The sequence below is a fragment of the Lontra canadensis genome, unplaced genomic scaffold (genome assembly GCF_010015895.1).
Source record: "Lontra canadensis isolate GAN:19392208 unplaced genomic scaffold, GSC_riverotter_1.0 scaffold68, whole genome shotgun sequence".
NCBI lineage: Eukaryota > Metazoa > Chordata > Mammalia > Carnivora > Mustelidae > Lontra > Lontra canadensis.
In genome coordinates this window covers 5,027,975-5,044,035 of record NW_022631062.1, presented here as the reverse complement: position 1 = coordinate 5,044,035, position 16,061 = coordinate 5,027,975, and the positions used below count along the sequence as shown (strand labels likewise).

Genomic DNA, 16,061 nt, shown 5'->3' with positions numbered 1-16,061 from the left:
AAGGGTGGGCCTCCTTGGCAGGCTCCTGACCTTGGGGAGAAAGCTCTTGGTTTTCCCCCCTTGGGGACGATGTTAACTGTAGGTTTTTCCTATAAGGCCCCCAGGAAATCCTTCTTGCACCTACCTCAGGATGAAGATGTCCTGGTCGGGAATGCTGCCCTACAGACGGAGCCCTGTAGACACGAGCTCACAGCTCCGATATTAACCTGGAACAAATCGAGATTCAGAGCTGGGAGAAGCTCGGATCAGGAACCAAAGACCCTGGCAGTTGTCCTTGTCAAGCGGCTTCCATGTCAAATCGGTGTGTGGTCTCAAGCATTTGGGCTCTTCTCCTGCCTTCCTGCTTGCTTCTCCTTGACCTTGCCCGACAAGCTGGAGCGGGCACCATCTCCTCGGGCTGCTGTGTGTAAGCCGGGCCGTCGCAGGCAGCTTAGTTACGGCTCAAAGGCTTTTGAATAGCGTTGACATTTATATTCAGAGACGCACAAAAGTATTTTCTTAAGATTTTATTGATTTATTGGAGAGCGAGAAGGGGGAGGGGCAGAGGGCGAGGGAGAAGCAGGCTCCCCACCAAGCGGGGAGCCCGATACATGTTGGGGGGGTCTCGATCCCAGGACTCCAGGATCACAACCTGAGCCAAAGGCAGATACTTCACAGACTGAGCTACCCTGGAGCCCCAGAAGTATAGTAACAGATTTTACCCAGATTTTTACCCAAATTTTACCATGCCCGCACACCACGGGCTCTTATGATGACGATTCAGCCAGCCAACAATTTCCCTTATGTGCAACGATTGTAAAATGGCTCGCATATCACGGCCTCAACCGCAGGCTGTTTCCAGGCTTCAAGACCGTTTCCTTCCTACGGGGCACCGGCATGCACAAGACTTACAAAACGGCAAGCCCCGTGGTAGGAGTCAGACTCTGTTCCATATTTTAAAGGTGAAGACACTGTAAGACTGATTCATAACCTGCAACCATCTCAGTGCAATTTGCCAAGTAATTGCCCCTCGATTATACTGGCTGTTTTTCAGCGGGGGAGGGGAGAGATGGATGTAACAAAAATGAGAATGGAATCTCAAACTGTGTCTCTTCGAAAGCCATTAAGCAGATTGAAAGAAGTGCTGTCACATAAAGCCGAATGATCGTGTTCACTATTTAAAAACCCCAGCCACTCAGTCGGTTAAGCAGCCTGCTCTTGATTTCAGCTTGGGTCGTCGTGGTCTCGGTCCTGGAATTCAGCCCCAGCGGGGAGTCTGCTTCAGGATTCCCTCCCTGCCTCTGCCCCTCCCTGCCCCCAGTACATAAATAAATCTTTAAAAAAAAAAACAAAAAAAAAAAACAAGGGAGCCTGGGTGGCTCAGTGGGTTAAAGCCTCTGCTTTTGGCTCAGGTCCTGATCCCAGGGTCCTCGGATCCAGCCCCGCATCGGGCTCTCTGCCTGTTTCCTCCTCCCTCTCTCTGCCTGCCTCTCTGCCTACTTGTGATCTCTGTCTGTCAAATAAATAAATAAATAAATAAATAAATAAATAAATAAATGAATGAATGAATGAATGAATGAATGAATGAATAAAATTAAAACAAAAGAAAACAAAAAACCACCAAAGCCCTCCAGCCACTCATTCATGCATTCCAGCTGTTAGCATCTGTTGAGGACTTCTGGCGTTCCAGATGCAGTCCTACGCACTGGGAAGGCAAATAGGTCAAAATTTGAGGTCAGAGGACAGCGACGCAGGGTAGCACTCAAGTAAAGACAGAGGGACGCAGGCTTGGGACTCAGGGAATGACGGGGTTGCCGTGGGGAGCAGGCGGCCAGCAGAGGGCGCCAGCGAGGAAACAGAGAAGGCCCCTTCCAGGATCTGGAGCGGGGGAGGGGGCCTGACGGCCAGAGGGGCGGTTTGGAAAGGCCCTTCCGGCCACAGTTGAGAAGGGGCTTTTGTCGCAAGCTTCTGGTGGCCAGGAATGCAAATGCGGGGGGTGAGGAGGCGGAACGGGGAAACACAGCCACTGGAAGCGGAGCAGCACCAGGCATGCCAGAAGCTTCCTGCACCTGCTGGCTGTCCTGCGCGCCCCTGCTCGCCACCCCCCACCCCGCCCGTGCCCCAATGTGAGAAGCTCTCTCAGAATGGCATGTCACTGAGCGTTGAAAGGGCCCACGCCAGGAAAGAGCGGCGTTCGAATTCTGCCACTGTCGCTGAGGAGCGCTGGGACCTGGGGCCAACTGCGAAGGCTTTCAGCCTGAGCCGCTTCGGGGTGGGGTGTGCTGTGGGCCGGCCGCTGGCCCGTGGGGAGGGCTCAGTAAGGGGGATCAGCCTGTGCGCGGGGCGGGGGGCAAATAAGGGGGAGGGAGAGCTTGTGTCAGAGAAGCCGAGAAGGCGGAGGACGGGGATAACTGGGGCCTTACGGAAATGGTTTCAGCTGGTGTAGACCGCCCCCGCCAGCCCTAATGAGGAGAGTGGAGAGGTCTGTGGAAGCCGCGGGACAGATGAGGAAAACAAGTTGCTTGAGTTCCCGGCTCCGGCTTGGTTTGGTTTCCGAGAGCTGTGCGGATGTGAATAGAATAAAGAGAATGGTTGATTTCCACCCCCTCTCTTGGGTCTCTTTGTCTCCTGTGACTCAAGCAGATGGAGCAAAGGAAAAGTGGCCCCTTGGCGTTTAATCAGCGCCAGCAGCGGAGTCCATCTCAACAAGAATCTCTCCCTGATGTCTTAAAGGGACAGTTGCGATGCCTGGGGACATTTCAGGGTGTCCTGGCCACAGGCGACTACTGCCCTCTGGTTGGTAGAAGCCAGGGATGCTGTTCAGTGTCCCGCAATGCACAGGACAGCACTCCTCGCTGTCCCCTCCGCCCAGCATCATCTGGGCCCCAATGTCGCTAGCTCAAGGTCAAGCAACCCCAGACTAAAGAAACACCTCTTGCGAGCCTACCGCGGGCCTGCTTTAGGGGCCGGGAGTGTGGTGGTGAGGAAGTCAGTCTCAGGCTTTGTAGCCTCGGGGAAGACGGTCTGGCTCAGCAAAGCGAGTTCAGCCCAAAAAGAGCCACGAGGGGGAGACAGAAGCCGCCAAACGGGCACCCGAGAGGGGCGCGGCCGGCCCGCGCGGGCTGGAAAGGGCTCCGGGCGGGCACGCCGGGAAAGGAGAGCCCGTCAGCCGGGGCGGGGCCGAGGGGCCCGGTGGGAGGGAAGCTTCCAGGAGCGAAGCGAGAGGACGGATGCCCAGCCGGGCCCCGCCGGAGGCGGCGGTGGGGGCGCGGCGGAGAGGGCCGCAGGGTGGGACAGCGAAGCACCGGAGAGGTGGCAGCCCATTCAAGGACGTGGTGGCAGGAACGGAGGGAAAAGAGGGGACGGTCGCAGCAGGATCCGGATCTGAGGCTTGTTGGGAAAGAGGACCAGCCGGTGCGCTGACTAGAGGTGACAGCCAAGCACGGCCCTTGGGCAGCAGAGGCTTTGCGGGGAGGGGCGCTGGGGGGCTGCTGAGGCTGGTCACAGCTAGACTCCGAAGATCCTGGCTGGAAAATCCACCCGAAGCCTGCGCTGTCCTGGCTGCTGCGCACGGGCTGGAGTTTGGGGACAGCGAGCAAAGCACGCACGGGAGAGGACGTGTTTATAGAGTCAAGACAAAAGCGGTGACAGAAATGCCGTAAAGTCACCAAACTATGAATGGGGCTCTGCTAGGACCCCGCAGGACCAGGAATGGGGAAGGCCACGGCCATCAGGGCACTGGCTGCCAGCCACACTGTTGGTGTCCTCCCCTCGCTGAGCCACTTGAACGTGGCAGAAAAAAATCAGGAAAGGGCTCTTTTTCCCCTGCTACCACGTGGACAAACCTTGAAAAGGAGACTTTAAGTGAAAGAAGCCAGATACAGAAGACCCCACCGGCTCTGACTGCACCTGCATTAACCGTGCAGAGCAGGCACGGGGCGGGGGGGGGGGCGGCTGGGGGCTGCGGGGGGGGGGGGGGGGGGGCGGGAACCGGGAGGGGAGCCACTGTGAGCAGGGACCCGGGCTCTTTTTGCAGGGACAGAAATGTTCCAAAAGCATTGTGGTGAGGCTTAGCCCCGTGAATATACTACAGATCGTTGACCTGAACGCTTCAGACGCGGGAGTTGTGTGACATACGGCTCATAGCTCAATAAAACGATTCTATTTATCTGAGAGATTCACACCATCACACCGTGAATTGCTGATAAACACTCTTTGTAAACTAAGAAACACAAGACACTTCATTTGGTGATACCTATTTGGTTGTTTTTAGAAAGGTTTTTATTTATTTGTCAGAGAGAGAGCACAAGCACGGGGAGGGGCAGGCAGACGGGGAAGCAGGCTCCCTGCTGTCCCTCCTATCGCAGGCTCCGTCGCAGGACCCTGAGAGCATGACCCGAGCGCAAGGCAGACGCTTAACCCACTGAGGCACCAGGCGTCCCAACGGCGTCTATTTTAAATGAACACTTAACTCTTTGCTGAAACGTGAAAGCCATCTTACCCAACCTGGGGGAGGTGGTGCTCTTTAGAGTCGCCTGTGGGACGTTTTCAAACTACTCCCCCTCCCCCTCGGCCCCCCGCAAAGCTCCCCTCCGCTGGCCCTGCAGTCCTGCTGGGGAATCACCGTGCTGGAGGAATTCCCTGAAGATGACGAACCAGACTCAAACACTCATCATTGCCACTGCTACGTAAGATTGTTCTGGAAGGTCTGGTCATGGTGACGCAAGTCAGAGACAGAGAAATGAGGTATAATTATCCTAGAGGGGTGCATAAATTATTGTTCGCCAACTGGATTCTGTACCTAAAAAAGCCCAAGAGAATGTCTGAAAAAGCCATTGCAACCCAGCAGAAACTTCCATTATGCTGCTCTGCACAAAACACACAAAATCAGCCGCCTTTCTATGTACCTACAGTAGTCCTTTGTAAATTAGAATTGAAACGAAGTCCTTTCACAAAAGCAACAAACTCGCAAATACCTAGCGATGAGCTTGATGTAAAAAGGGCAGGAGGCTTTCTGAAAATTCCTCAGCTCTCCCAAGAGCCGATGAGAAGGCATGATGCACGCCGTGCTCCTGGAGGGAGACTCTCCTTTTTGTGAAAAAGATTTTATTGATTTAAAAAAATGTATTTATTTATTTATTTGACAGAGAGCAAGAGAGGGAACACAAGCAGGGGGAGTGGAAGAGGGAGAAGCAGGCTCCCCGCTGAGCGGGGAGCCCGATGCAGGGCTCAATCCCGGGACCCCGGGACCCCAGGATCATGACCTGAGCCAGAGGCAGCCCCTTAACCAACTGAGCCACCCAGGCACCCTGGAGGGAGAGTCTTATCTCAAAAAGTTGTTCACCCTTTTTGGATGAATTGGTTGACTTAATGTGATTCTAAGCAGGAACTTAAGATAAGCAGTGAATGAAAAAAATGGGTAAAATCCACACATACAAAGATGGGTGTAATTCACTATGTGCCAAGCTTATTGCCAAGAAAACCACTGTTAACAAAGATGGATCACTAGTTAGTGGCATTCTTGGCGATAGACTGAGACAGACGTGCCCACAGGTGTGTGCATTTTACTGCGAAATGCAGCAAAGAATCAGATGGATTGATTGATGGAGGCAGGAATGGACACAGGATAGATGTGTGAATAAGGAAATCTAGTAAAATGGCCACGGTAGAACGTAGGAGGTAAGTATTGGTGTGTTAGCCGTACAATTTTTTTCAACGTTGTTGAATATTTGGAGATGCTCATAATAAAAGGTTGGGGAAAATACGGAGCAAAGAATAACAAACCCAAAAATGCTTTCATAGTATGAGTCCAACTTTAAAAATATGAGCTGAAAACAGATGGGGAGGAAATGGACGAAAATATTAACTATGGTGAAATCATATGTGAGTTTTTTTTCATATTCCATGCCATGACCAGATTTTCTTTTTTTACAATATCCAACGCATTGTTGAATACATGTTGAGTACAATATTCAACATAACGTGAGGGGTATCGCTACCCACTCACTGGCCCCCTGGCCCAGCGAGAAAAGCCCGCTGGGCGGCAGCATCTCCCAGGTGCACTCCCTCCTGGCCATGACTTTGAGCACCTCCTGAGTTCCCAGAGTCCTCTAAACACAGCTCTAGGCATCTGTCCACCCTGGCTTCTCAGGAGATAACCAAACCTATGGCTGACTCATGTATTTTGAGTTCTCAGGCCACAGCCCCGCCCATCTTCATCTCCGCCCCCTGCAGCCATTTCTTCCAACCATACCAGTAGCTTTCTAGATTTCTTGTCAGTTATTTACAATGTCTCTTTTAAAAAAAAGATTTTATTTTTAAGTAATCCCCACACCCAATGTGGGGCTTGGACCTACAACCCCAAGATCAAGAGTTGCGTGCTCTACTGACTAAGCCACCCAGGTGCTCCTAAAATGTCTTATTTTATTTATTTATTTTTTAAAAATGATTTTATGTTTTTATTTGACAGAGAGAGAGAGAGCGAGAGAGAGAGCAAGAGAGGGAATACAAGCAAGGGGAGTGGGAAAGGGAGAGGGAGAGGGAGGCTTCCTGCTGTGCTGGGAGCGCCATGTGGGGCTCTATCCCAGGACCCCAGGATCATGACCTGAGCCGACACTCAACAACTGAGCCACCCACGTGCCTCAAAATGTCTTATTTTAAATGATCTTTGTCCAGAAACTGAAAAGTAAGAATTTACAAATTTTTCTATGTGATGATATAAAATCCCTTCACGGGAAAGGAAGGAGGGAAGGAAGAAAAGAAGGAAGGGAAAGAAAGAATTATAAAATGATCCTTGAGAAAAAAAAAAAATTGAAACATACATGACAAAGGGCTGATTTACCTAATTTATGCAGAGCTCAAAAAAAAAAAAAGACGAAGAAAAGCAAATGAAAAACCCGATAGAAAAAAAGATGAACTAAATGAAAGGGTACAAAGAAACCTAAGTCACCAAGCAACAGGAGAAAACGGTTGTACTTCTAGTTACAACAACAAAAGACACTGTAATAAAACACATGCGAACCAAAACGGTAATGGAATAGAATTTCTTAGCTTGCAAATTGTCAGAAGTTAATTGAAGAAGTTGAGTGATACTGGGTGGCGTTGAGGACAGTCGACTGGGAAATGAGTCTTCACGCCTTGGTGAAAGCACAAAGGGATGCAACTTTTTGAAGGCCGATTTGACGATATCGATGAAATGTATAAAGGCATGTGGCCATCGAGCACGACCCTGTGCGGAATTTATACTATAGAAATATTTATGTCATTTCACCAAGATTTTATATATATATATATATGTGTGTGTGTGTGTGTGTGTGTGTGTGTGTGTGTGTGTGTGTATACATATATATGTGTGTGTGTGTGTATATATATATATATATGATATTTATTGCAACATATTTTATCATAGAAAACAAAAACCAGGAACTTGAAGAGACCAAAGTATCTGAACAAGAGTCAGATTGCTAGGTATTTGTAAGAATGAGGAGGCTGGGGTGCCTGAGTGGCCTAGTCATTTAAGTGTCTGCTTTTAGCTCAGGTCATGATCCCGGGGTCCTGGGACCGAGCCCCACATCGGGGCTCCCCGCACAGCAGGAAGACTGCTTCTCCCTCTCCCACCCCCCACCCCAACCGCCGTGCTGTGCTCCGTTGCTCACTGTCTCTCTCTGTCAAATAAATAAATAAAATCTTAAAAAAATAGGTAAACAAAGCAAGGATCAACTTCAAGGTTAGCACCCAAGTAGCAGGAAAGTAGACTTTATACTGAGACCTACAGCGTCCCTGATCTTTCTGTCTCCCCTGCCCGGGGAATCAGAATCTTGAGCCAATGGTGAAGTGAGAGTCTGTGTGATTTTTTTTCCTTTCTTTGTACTTTTCTGGGTGCTCTTCTTTAATGAGCATGTATCAATTTTAATAATAAAGTTATATATAGTGTCTTTGTAAAATGCAAAGAATACTTTGGGATTTTATAACTTACTCCACATTCATAAGCGTTCTTCCATTTCTCCACGAGAGGGCGGCATAAGTACAAGAAATAACAAAAATGCCTTCAAGGTATTTGGTCTGAAATTGAACAGGGCTGCTGATTGTCCGGTTGTTCGTTTTGTTGTGTTAGTTGCACAAAAAAAAGGTTCATTAAATTGTTTATTTGTATGCTAAAACAACTATGTAGTCATTGTAAAAATTGATATATAGGGAAAAACACCAGTAGTCTACAGACACACTCTCCAAATAGAGCCAAAATTGACGATCTAGCGTTTATCTTCATGTTTATAGATGCGTGATGAAAGAGGAAGATACAGGTTTTTATTTTTTATTTTTTTTAAAGATTTTATTTATTTATTTGACAGACGGAGATCACAAGTAGACAGAGAGGCAGGCAGAGAGAGAAAGGAAGGGAAGCAGGCTCCCTGCTGAGCAGGGAGCCCAATTTGCTGGATCCCAGGACCCTGGGATCATGACCTGAGCTGAAGGCAGAGGCTTTAACCCACTGAGCCACCCAGGCGCCCCAAGATACAGGTTTTTAAATAAAATTTGTTCCACCCATACAATTGTTTTGTAATCTACCCTTTCACATCAAGTGTCTCTTGAGCATTTCCCTTTTTCCCTAAAATCTTGAATATGATGGTGTTTAAAGGTTGCATGGTGTTTCAGCCTGTGGACACATTGTGCCTTGCTTAACTAAAGTTGGTCATTTAGGTTGTTTTAACCATCTTTAAATTATAAAAGTTTGCCTATGTACAAAATACACATGGAATTCAAGAATGGTCACCCAATTAGCCACTGCTCAAATTTGATACATGTAAATTGTTTTTAAAGATTTTATTAATTTATTTATTTGACAGAGATCTCAAGTAGGCAGAGAGGCGGACAGTGAGAGAGGAGGAAGCAGGCACCCCGTTGAGCAGAAAGCCCCATGTGGGACTCGATCCCAGGACCCTGAGATCAAGACCTGAGCCGAAGGCAGAGGCTTTAACCCACTGAGCCACCCAGGAGCCTCGATACATGTAAATTTTTGTCATCTTTTCTCTGGATATATTTCTTAAACATTTTATTTTTAAGTAATCTCTACACCCAACGTGGGGCTTGAACTCACAGCCCTGAGATTAAGAGTTGCGTGCCCCACTGACTGAGCCTGACTGCCGCCCCTGCCTCAGATATTTTTAAGAAAGAAAAGTTTACAGGTAGAGTTGAACGTACCTCTGTCCAGTTAAAAAGTTAGTCCCTCTAACATGAAGTTGGTGTTTGTTTTTCCTATCCTTGATCTTACACTTTCATTACAAAAGTATGTTTCATGAACAACAAAGTATTGCTCTGAGTTCTAAAATTCTACACATAATGTAACCAGGAGGGCATATCCTTAATTCACTTAACATTATGATTTCGAGGGGCACCTGGGTGATTCAGTCAGTGGGACATCTGCCTTCGCTTCAGGTCATGATCCCCAGGTCTTGGGATCAAGCCCTGCATCGGGATCCCTGCTCGGCAGGGAGTCTGCTTCTCTCTCTGTCTGCCAAATAAATAAGTAAAATCTTTTAAGAAATATGATTTCAAGATTTACTCATGTAGATATAGACCCAATTAACTTTAACTGCTCTATGGTATTATCATTTATAAATAGAATGTATTATCACATTCCCCTACTGATAAGCAATTAGGTTGTTTCTAATAATTAAGAATCATTGCTTTTGTGATGGGGCAGTGGCTCAGGAGTTTTTCTAGAGGCCCAGAGAAGGCTCAAACGTACTGAGCTGAGGAGCTCGGCATTCCAAGAAGGGCCGTGAGCCTCTTCAGCTCTACTAGGTACCGCTGAATCACATTTCCAAATGACTGCATTTTCCAGGTCAGCCAGTCTTTTTTTTTTTTTTAAGTTTATTTATTCAGGTAATCTCTACACCCAACGTGGGGATTGAACTCACAACCCCAAAATCAAGAGTCGCACTCTCCTCCAGCCGAGCCAGCTGGGTGCCACAGGTCAGCCAGTCTGGCGTGAGAGCCCCATTTCTCCACGTCCCCTGTGTGGTAGGACGTGCAGCTTTGAGAATCTTCCAGGTTAAGCATCTTTTCGTGGTCATCGGCCAGCAGGTTTTGTCTTTTGTGAATTTCCTACCCACAGCCTTTGCTCACGGTCCACTGGAGTTGTTATCTTTTCCTTATTGATGTGCGTATGTTTTGTGCATGTTTCTGATTCAGCCGGGGTCTGCATGAGGCGCCTGAGGCAGCACGAATCCAGTAATTTCAGGAGAGCTCGACTAAGGGACGACAATTTACAGAAACATGCATGGGCTGGGGGCAACAGACTAGGGCTAGGCGCCACGCAAGGCAGGCGACAGTGGGCCTGCTCACGACCTCAGGCCTGTGGCTGCCAGACAAACGTCAGACAACAGTTCTCCCTGGATTTCTGGTGTTTGCACACAGCCCAGCTCTGCCGAGCAGCCGGCCCTGGAGAGCTTGGTAAGGACGGCTGGATAGCAGCCCGCGCTGGGAGCTGGATAGGGACATCATGAAGATAGAGAAGAACAGAGCCCTCCCCGGAGACATTCCAGGATCCTGAAGTCTTATCCTGCCATCCCGAGACCTTCGAGACCTTCGCTGAGCTTACCTCCCAGTGTGGCCCTCGGGAGTTTTGCATTCCAGACAGGGTCATCTCTCCCGAGGGGAGGGTGGGAGCAGCCTGATAGCAGCTCGGTGTCCTAACTCAGGATTCCTCTCTTGCGGTGCCCTCCCCCCATGGGCAGGTGCACGTCACCCTCTGGGGATCGAGGAGCTGGTACCCACTCGAGGGAGTGCTCTGGGCTGCTTTTTGCTGGAATAAAGTCTGTGTCTTTGATCAGGGCTCTGGTGCTTTCTTTCAACATATGTACATGAAAAAAAAAAAAAAAAGACGTGTACCTGAAACAGGGGCAGGCGGACGTGTTAGCTCACACAAAATCTCAGCCTTGGCGGATTCTGACGGGACAGGAACGCCCAGGGCCTGGGAAAGTGACTGCACTAACCGGAGCTAAGCTCTGCTGGAGGGACTCGGGAAGCTTCCTCCACAGGGTGGCCGCTAGGGCAACAAGCTCACTCCACCTGCCTTCGGATGTCCCCCCAGAGGCTCCGCCTGGAAACCACAGGGAGCGAGGACACCAGGTCATCCGCCCCAGCCTCGCAGGCGCGGTGCAAAGTGGGGACCGGTGGGAAATGGAAAGGCATGCAGCGCAGTGAACGCTTTTGCGCCTTGCAAATGTCTTCTCTGGGACTGGGGCTTGTCTTTCCCTCCATAAGTATGGTCTGTCTGATACTGATAGTTCGGGGATGCGTTCGGACTTGCTTTGTGTACTTTTACTGGGTCCGTATTTGTAAATGGTCCATGTGTGCACTGACTTAATGTTGTACGCCTGCTTCTGTGTGTGCCCAGTGAGCTCGGGATGCACATTGGTCACCGTAACCAACCAGCACAGGGTGTGTTTGTGGGCTGGTTAAAAAAAAGTGGAACTATGGGGGCGCCTGGGTGGCTCAGTGGGTTAAGCCTCTGCCTTCAGCTCAGGTCATGATCCCAGGATCCTGGGATCGAGCCCCGCATGGGGCTCTCTGCTCAGCAGGTAGCCTGCTTCCTCCTCTGTCTCTGCCTGCCTCTCTGCCTACTTGTGATCTCTGTCTGTCAAATAAATAAATAAAAATCTTTAAAAAAAGATATTTAGCTAAAGATGTATTTATAAAAAAAAAAGTGGAACTATGATACTCGAAATAACCACAAGCAAGAGGGCAGGCGTTTCTGTGACTTAGAATGTTCTGGGCTGTGATGTCAGAAACCATGACTCAGGGGGATCAGACAGTGAGGAGACTCAGAGCTCTTTGAGCAAAGGCAGATGTAGCTGTCTTCAAGGTTGGCTGAATCTTCGTCTTTGCAATGTCATTATGGGTCTAGACTTTTCCATGTCTCTTCTCTACTATACTAGTTTGATTAACATGTTGGGAGCAAGTGCTGGGTACCTCATCCAAACCTGCCCATGTCGAGAGGAAGAGATGCATAATATAATAAATAAATTATAACAATAGATAATATTGTCCTGTGGCTCTTTCTTAAAAAGAGAGGAGACTTCTCCCAGAAGCCTTCCTAGCCTACTCCCCATCACGTGGCTAGGATCGGGTCGCACTGGTTTTCCTGAAAACAGGACTAACAAGGCAGAAGATAATACGGTTACTCACACTGTTGATTCTCAGAGCAAGACAAGGAGTCGGCTTTCCCTTCAAGAGACCTGCTGTGCAGTTCAGGGGTGGATCCCTGGACAGCATTCGGATTCTCGCAGGTAGAAAGGAGAGTAGGTGGGTGTTGGGCAGGCAAACCAAAGCCTTTGCTACGGGTGACCAAACTGTCAAACTCACCAGGAAAATCCAAGCGATCCAATCACAAACTAAGCCAAAGACCTGAAGAGATGCTTCCCCGCAGAGGACATGCAAACGGCGACAGATGAAAAGGGGCTCAAGACCACTAGCCGTTTGGAAAATACAAATCAAAACCACAATATTACTGCGCACCCATCAGAAAGGCTAAAATTAAAAAAACAACGACAGTAGTGACAACACCAAATGCTGATGAGGATGTGGAGAAACCTGTGCCGTTCCCTTTTTTTTTTTTTTTTTAAGATTTTATTTATTTATTTGAGAGAGAGAAAGAGGAGAGAGTGCTCTGGGAAGGACAAAGGGAGAGGGAGAAAGAGTCTTAAGCAGACTCGGTGCTGAGTGTGGAGACCGACTGGGTGCTCGATCTTGTGACCCTGAGATCATGACCGGAGCGGAAACCAAGCGTCCGACACTTAACCAACTGTGCTGTGTAGATGCCCCAACCCTGAACAGTCTTGCATGAGGGGTAGGAATGTAAAATGGTATGGCCCCTGGAGAAAACATTTTGGCAGTTTCTCAAAAGGCTAAACCTACACTTAGCCACATGAAATTCAAATTTCAGCATCAATAAGGTGGACCTATCGGTATGTGACCATATCCATCCACTTATGGATTAGGTAAATACGTAATGTGGCTGCTTTCAGGGTCCAATGGCAGGGACGAGTAGTTGTGACAGACCCTCGGCCCGCAATGACTAAAAGATTTACAACTTGACCACTTACGGAAAAGGTTTGCCGGCGCTTGGCTTCAGTAAATCAGTGCACACACAAACACATTGTCTGGGCAGCGAGACTCACCCTCCTTGAGATCGAATGAGCGAAGACGACATAGGACACCAGGAAGGAATCCCACGACATAAAGTGGAGAACAAGAAACCAGATACAAAAAGGACACATGGAACGCATCCTAGTGACAGAACATTTCAAAGCAGGCCTGGCCGACCCACTCTGACAGAACTCGGGAGGCTGGTTTCCCTGAGTGACAGTTGGGTGAGTGGAAGAGGCCAGGCCGGGGCGTCTCAGGGGCTGACTCAGCGGCTGAGTTCAGCTTGTAAACATTCCCTGAGGTTTACACTTGGGATTCACACACTTGTAGTAAGTCACGCTGCCACCGACATGGGCAGAGAAGACAAGTGGTGGTGGTGCAGCTGCTGGGCCGCGTCGGGGAACCGCTGGGTAAATCAAAGCAGGCCCGAGTTTCTTCCGTACGTGCTCACTTTCCGTTTCTCAGCTCGTCTTCCTTTTCTCAGCTTTCATCGTTTCCTACGTTTTGTTCCCCGCTCCAGTGGTAGGAAACCCCTCTCAGCTTTGGCAGAGCCATCCTGTGGGCAACAGGAAGGAGGTGGCTGGTATGCAGGTCTGAGCATTTGTCATAGATGCTTATCACCAGGTGACAAATCACCTCCAAATGAATGGCTTCAACGACAATATTTTCGGGTGTGTTCGTGATTCTGTGGGTCAGCCAGGGCTGTGGCTTCAGCTGCATTCATGCTGGCCAAGATGGAAAGTTCGAGAAGGCTTAAACTTAGACAGTTGGCTCCTCAGGGTTCCTTGCCACAGAGCTATCTTGGGCGACCTTTGAGCAGAGCGGTTTCAGAGTAATCAGACTCCTTACGTGGTGGCTGGCTTCCCAGAGCGAGAAAGCAGAATGGGGCCCCTTCTCTCTTAAGCCTGGGAATGGAAGGCCTACCCCGTCGCTTCCATCCAGTTATACTGGTCAAAGTAAGAGGGTAAACAAACTCTCTCCTCCTGATATAAGGAACAGAAGTGCATTTGTGACCTTCTTTAATCCACCCAGAACTTTATCTAGGGCGATATGACTGGCGTTGGCTGGAGCTTAGCACACTTCCTGCAGCCCCAGGACTGCACTGATGACAGTCGCCGAAATGTCCCGCCCCTTCCATCTCCCCAGAGCCTCCCCCTGGAAACAGCGTGTTTCAACCACCCAAGCGCCGTTCGCATTAGCTCAATAACAAACATACACATAATTGAATGACTGATAGAAGAAACTTGCAGAAAACTGACATTTTCATTTCAAACCAATGGCACTGGGTGATGGACATGAAGGAGGGCCCGTGATGAGATGAGCCCGGAGTGTTATATAAGACTGACCCATCACTAACCTCTACCTCCGAAACCAATAATGCTCTATAAGTGAATTCGTTGAATTTAAATTAAAAAATATTTTTTTGAAGATTTTATTTGTTTATTTGACAGAGACACAGCGAGAGAGGGAACACAAGCAGGGGGAGTGGGAGATGGAGAAGCAGGCTTCCCGCTGGGCAGGGAGCCCGATGCGGGGCTCGATCCCAGGACCCTGGGATCATGACCTGAACCGAAGGCAGAGGCCTAACGACTGAGCCAGCCGGGCGTCCCTAAAAAAACAATTTGAGGGGCACCTGGGTGGCTTAGTGGGTTAAAGCCTCTGCCTTCGGCTCAGGTCATGATCTCGGGGTCCTGGGATTGAGCCCCACATTGGGCTCTCTGCTCAGCGGGGAGCCTGCTTCCCCCTCTCTGCCTGCCTCTCTGCCTACTTGTGATCTCTCTCTCTGTCAAATGGATAGATAAAATCTTTAAAACAAAACAGAAACTCAGTGTGAGGCGCCCGGCTGGCTCCGTCAGTGGAGCATGCGACTCTTGATCTCGAGGTTGTGAGTTTGAACCCCACATCGGGCATACAGATGACTTAAAAATAAAATCCTAAAGGGGTGCCTGAGTGGCTCAGTGGGTTAAAGCCTTTGTCTTCAGCTCAGATCATGATCCCAGGGTCCTCGGATCAAGTCCCGCGTTGGGCTCCCTGCTCGGCAGGGAGCCTGCCTCTCTGCCTACTTGTGATCTCTGTCTGACTTGTGATCTCTGTCTGTGAAATAAATAAATAAAATCTTTTTAAAAAAATCCTAAAAAAAAGCCCCAAACGCCCCACACGACAGTGTACTGCAGTTTCCTTTTTAATCACTTCAACTGTCTCAATTAACAAGTACGCAAATAACTTTTAAGTCTAATGAATTAAACATATAGTGAAACTTAAGTTTTCTTTCTTTTTTAAAAGATTTTGTCTATTTGAAAGAGAGAACATGAATAGGGCTGAGTAGCAGGCAGAGGGAGAAGCAGACTCCCCGTGGAGCAGGAAGCCCGATGCAGGACTTGATCCCGGGACACTGGGATCAAGACCTGAGCTGAAGGCAGATGCCCAATGGACTGAGCCACCCAGGCGCCCCAGAGAAAAAGAACTTCCCACCCGTGGTTCCACTGGGGCTCGAACCCAGGACCTTCTGCGTGTAAAGCAGACGTGATAACCACTACACTATGGAACCTTCATTACTCCTTTTTATAAAAATGTCCCAATACTGGAAAAGAAAAAAAAAAAGGTTCCAATACTGTGGATAAAATTAGTTTTCAACTAAAATGACAAGTTTAGATTAATTACCTAATTATGCATTTTACAGTGGTTTCCAAAGCTCAGAAAATCTTGGAAACTTTACAAATGCATAAGATGTCAAATATGCACACAGATTCCCTCTTTACCCCAAACACGAATCCTGTAGTTTTGCTTCTCTTAAATTTCTGTACTTTTTCTAAATTCTCGGGCTCAGGTGTATCCCCACACAGACAACAGTTACCATCCCATGCCGGAGCCTGCATATACATCCAAGATTTGAGCTGGCCCCTAGCTAGATTCCTGTCAATGCTCCTAATGGG

The 16,061-nt window shown here is 48.8% G+C and overlaps 1 non-coding gene across 1 annotated transcript; it reads right to left on the bottom strand.

The window, feature by feature from the left end:
* Positions 1-15,603: 15,603 nt before the first annotated feature.
* TRNAV-UAC lies at positions 15,604-15,676 on the bottom strand. Its single transcript has one exon. It is a non-coding gene; the product is annotated as a tRNA-Val (tRNA).
* Positions 15,677-16,061: the final 385 nt, after the last annotated feature.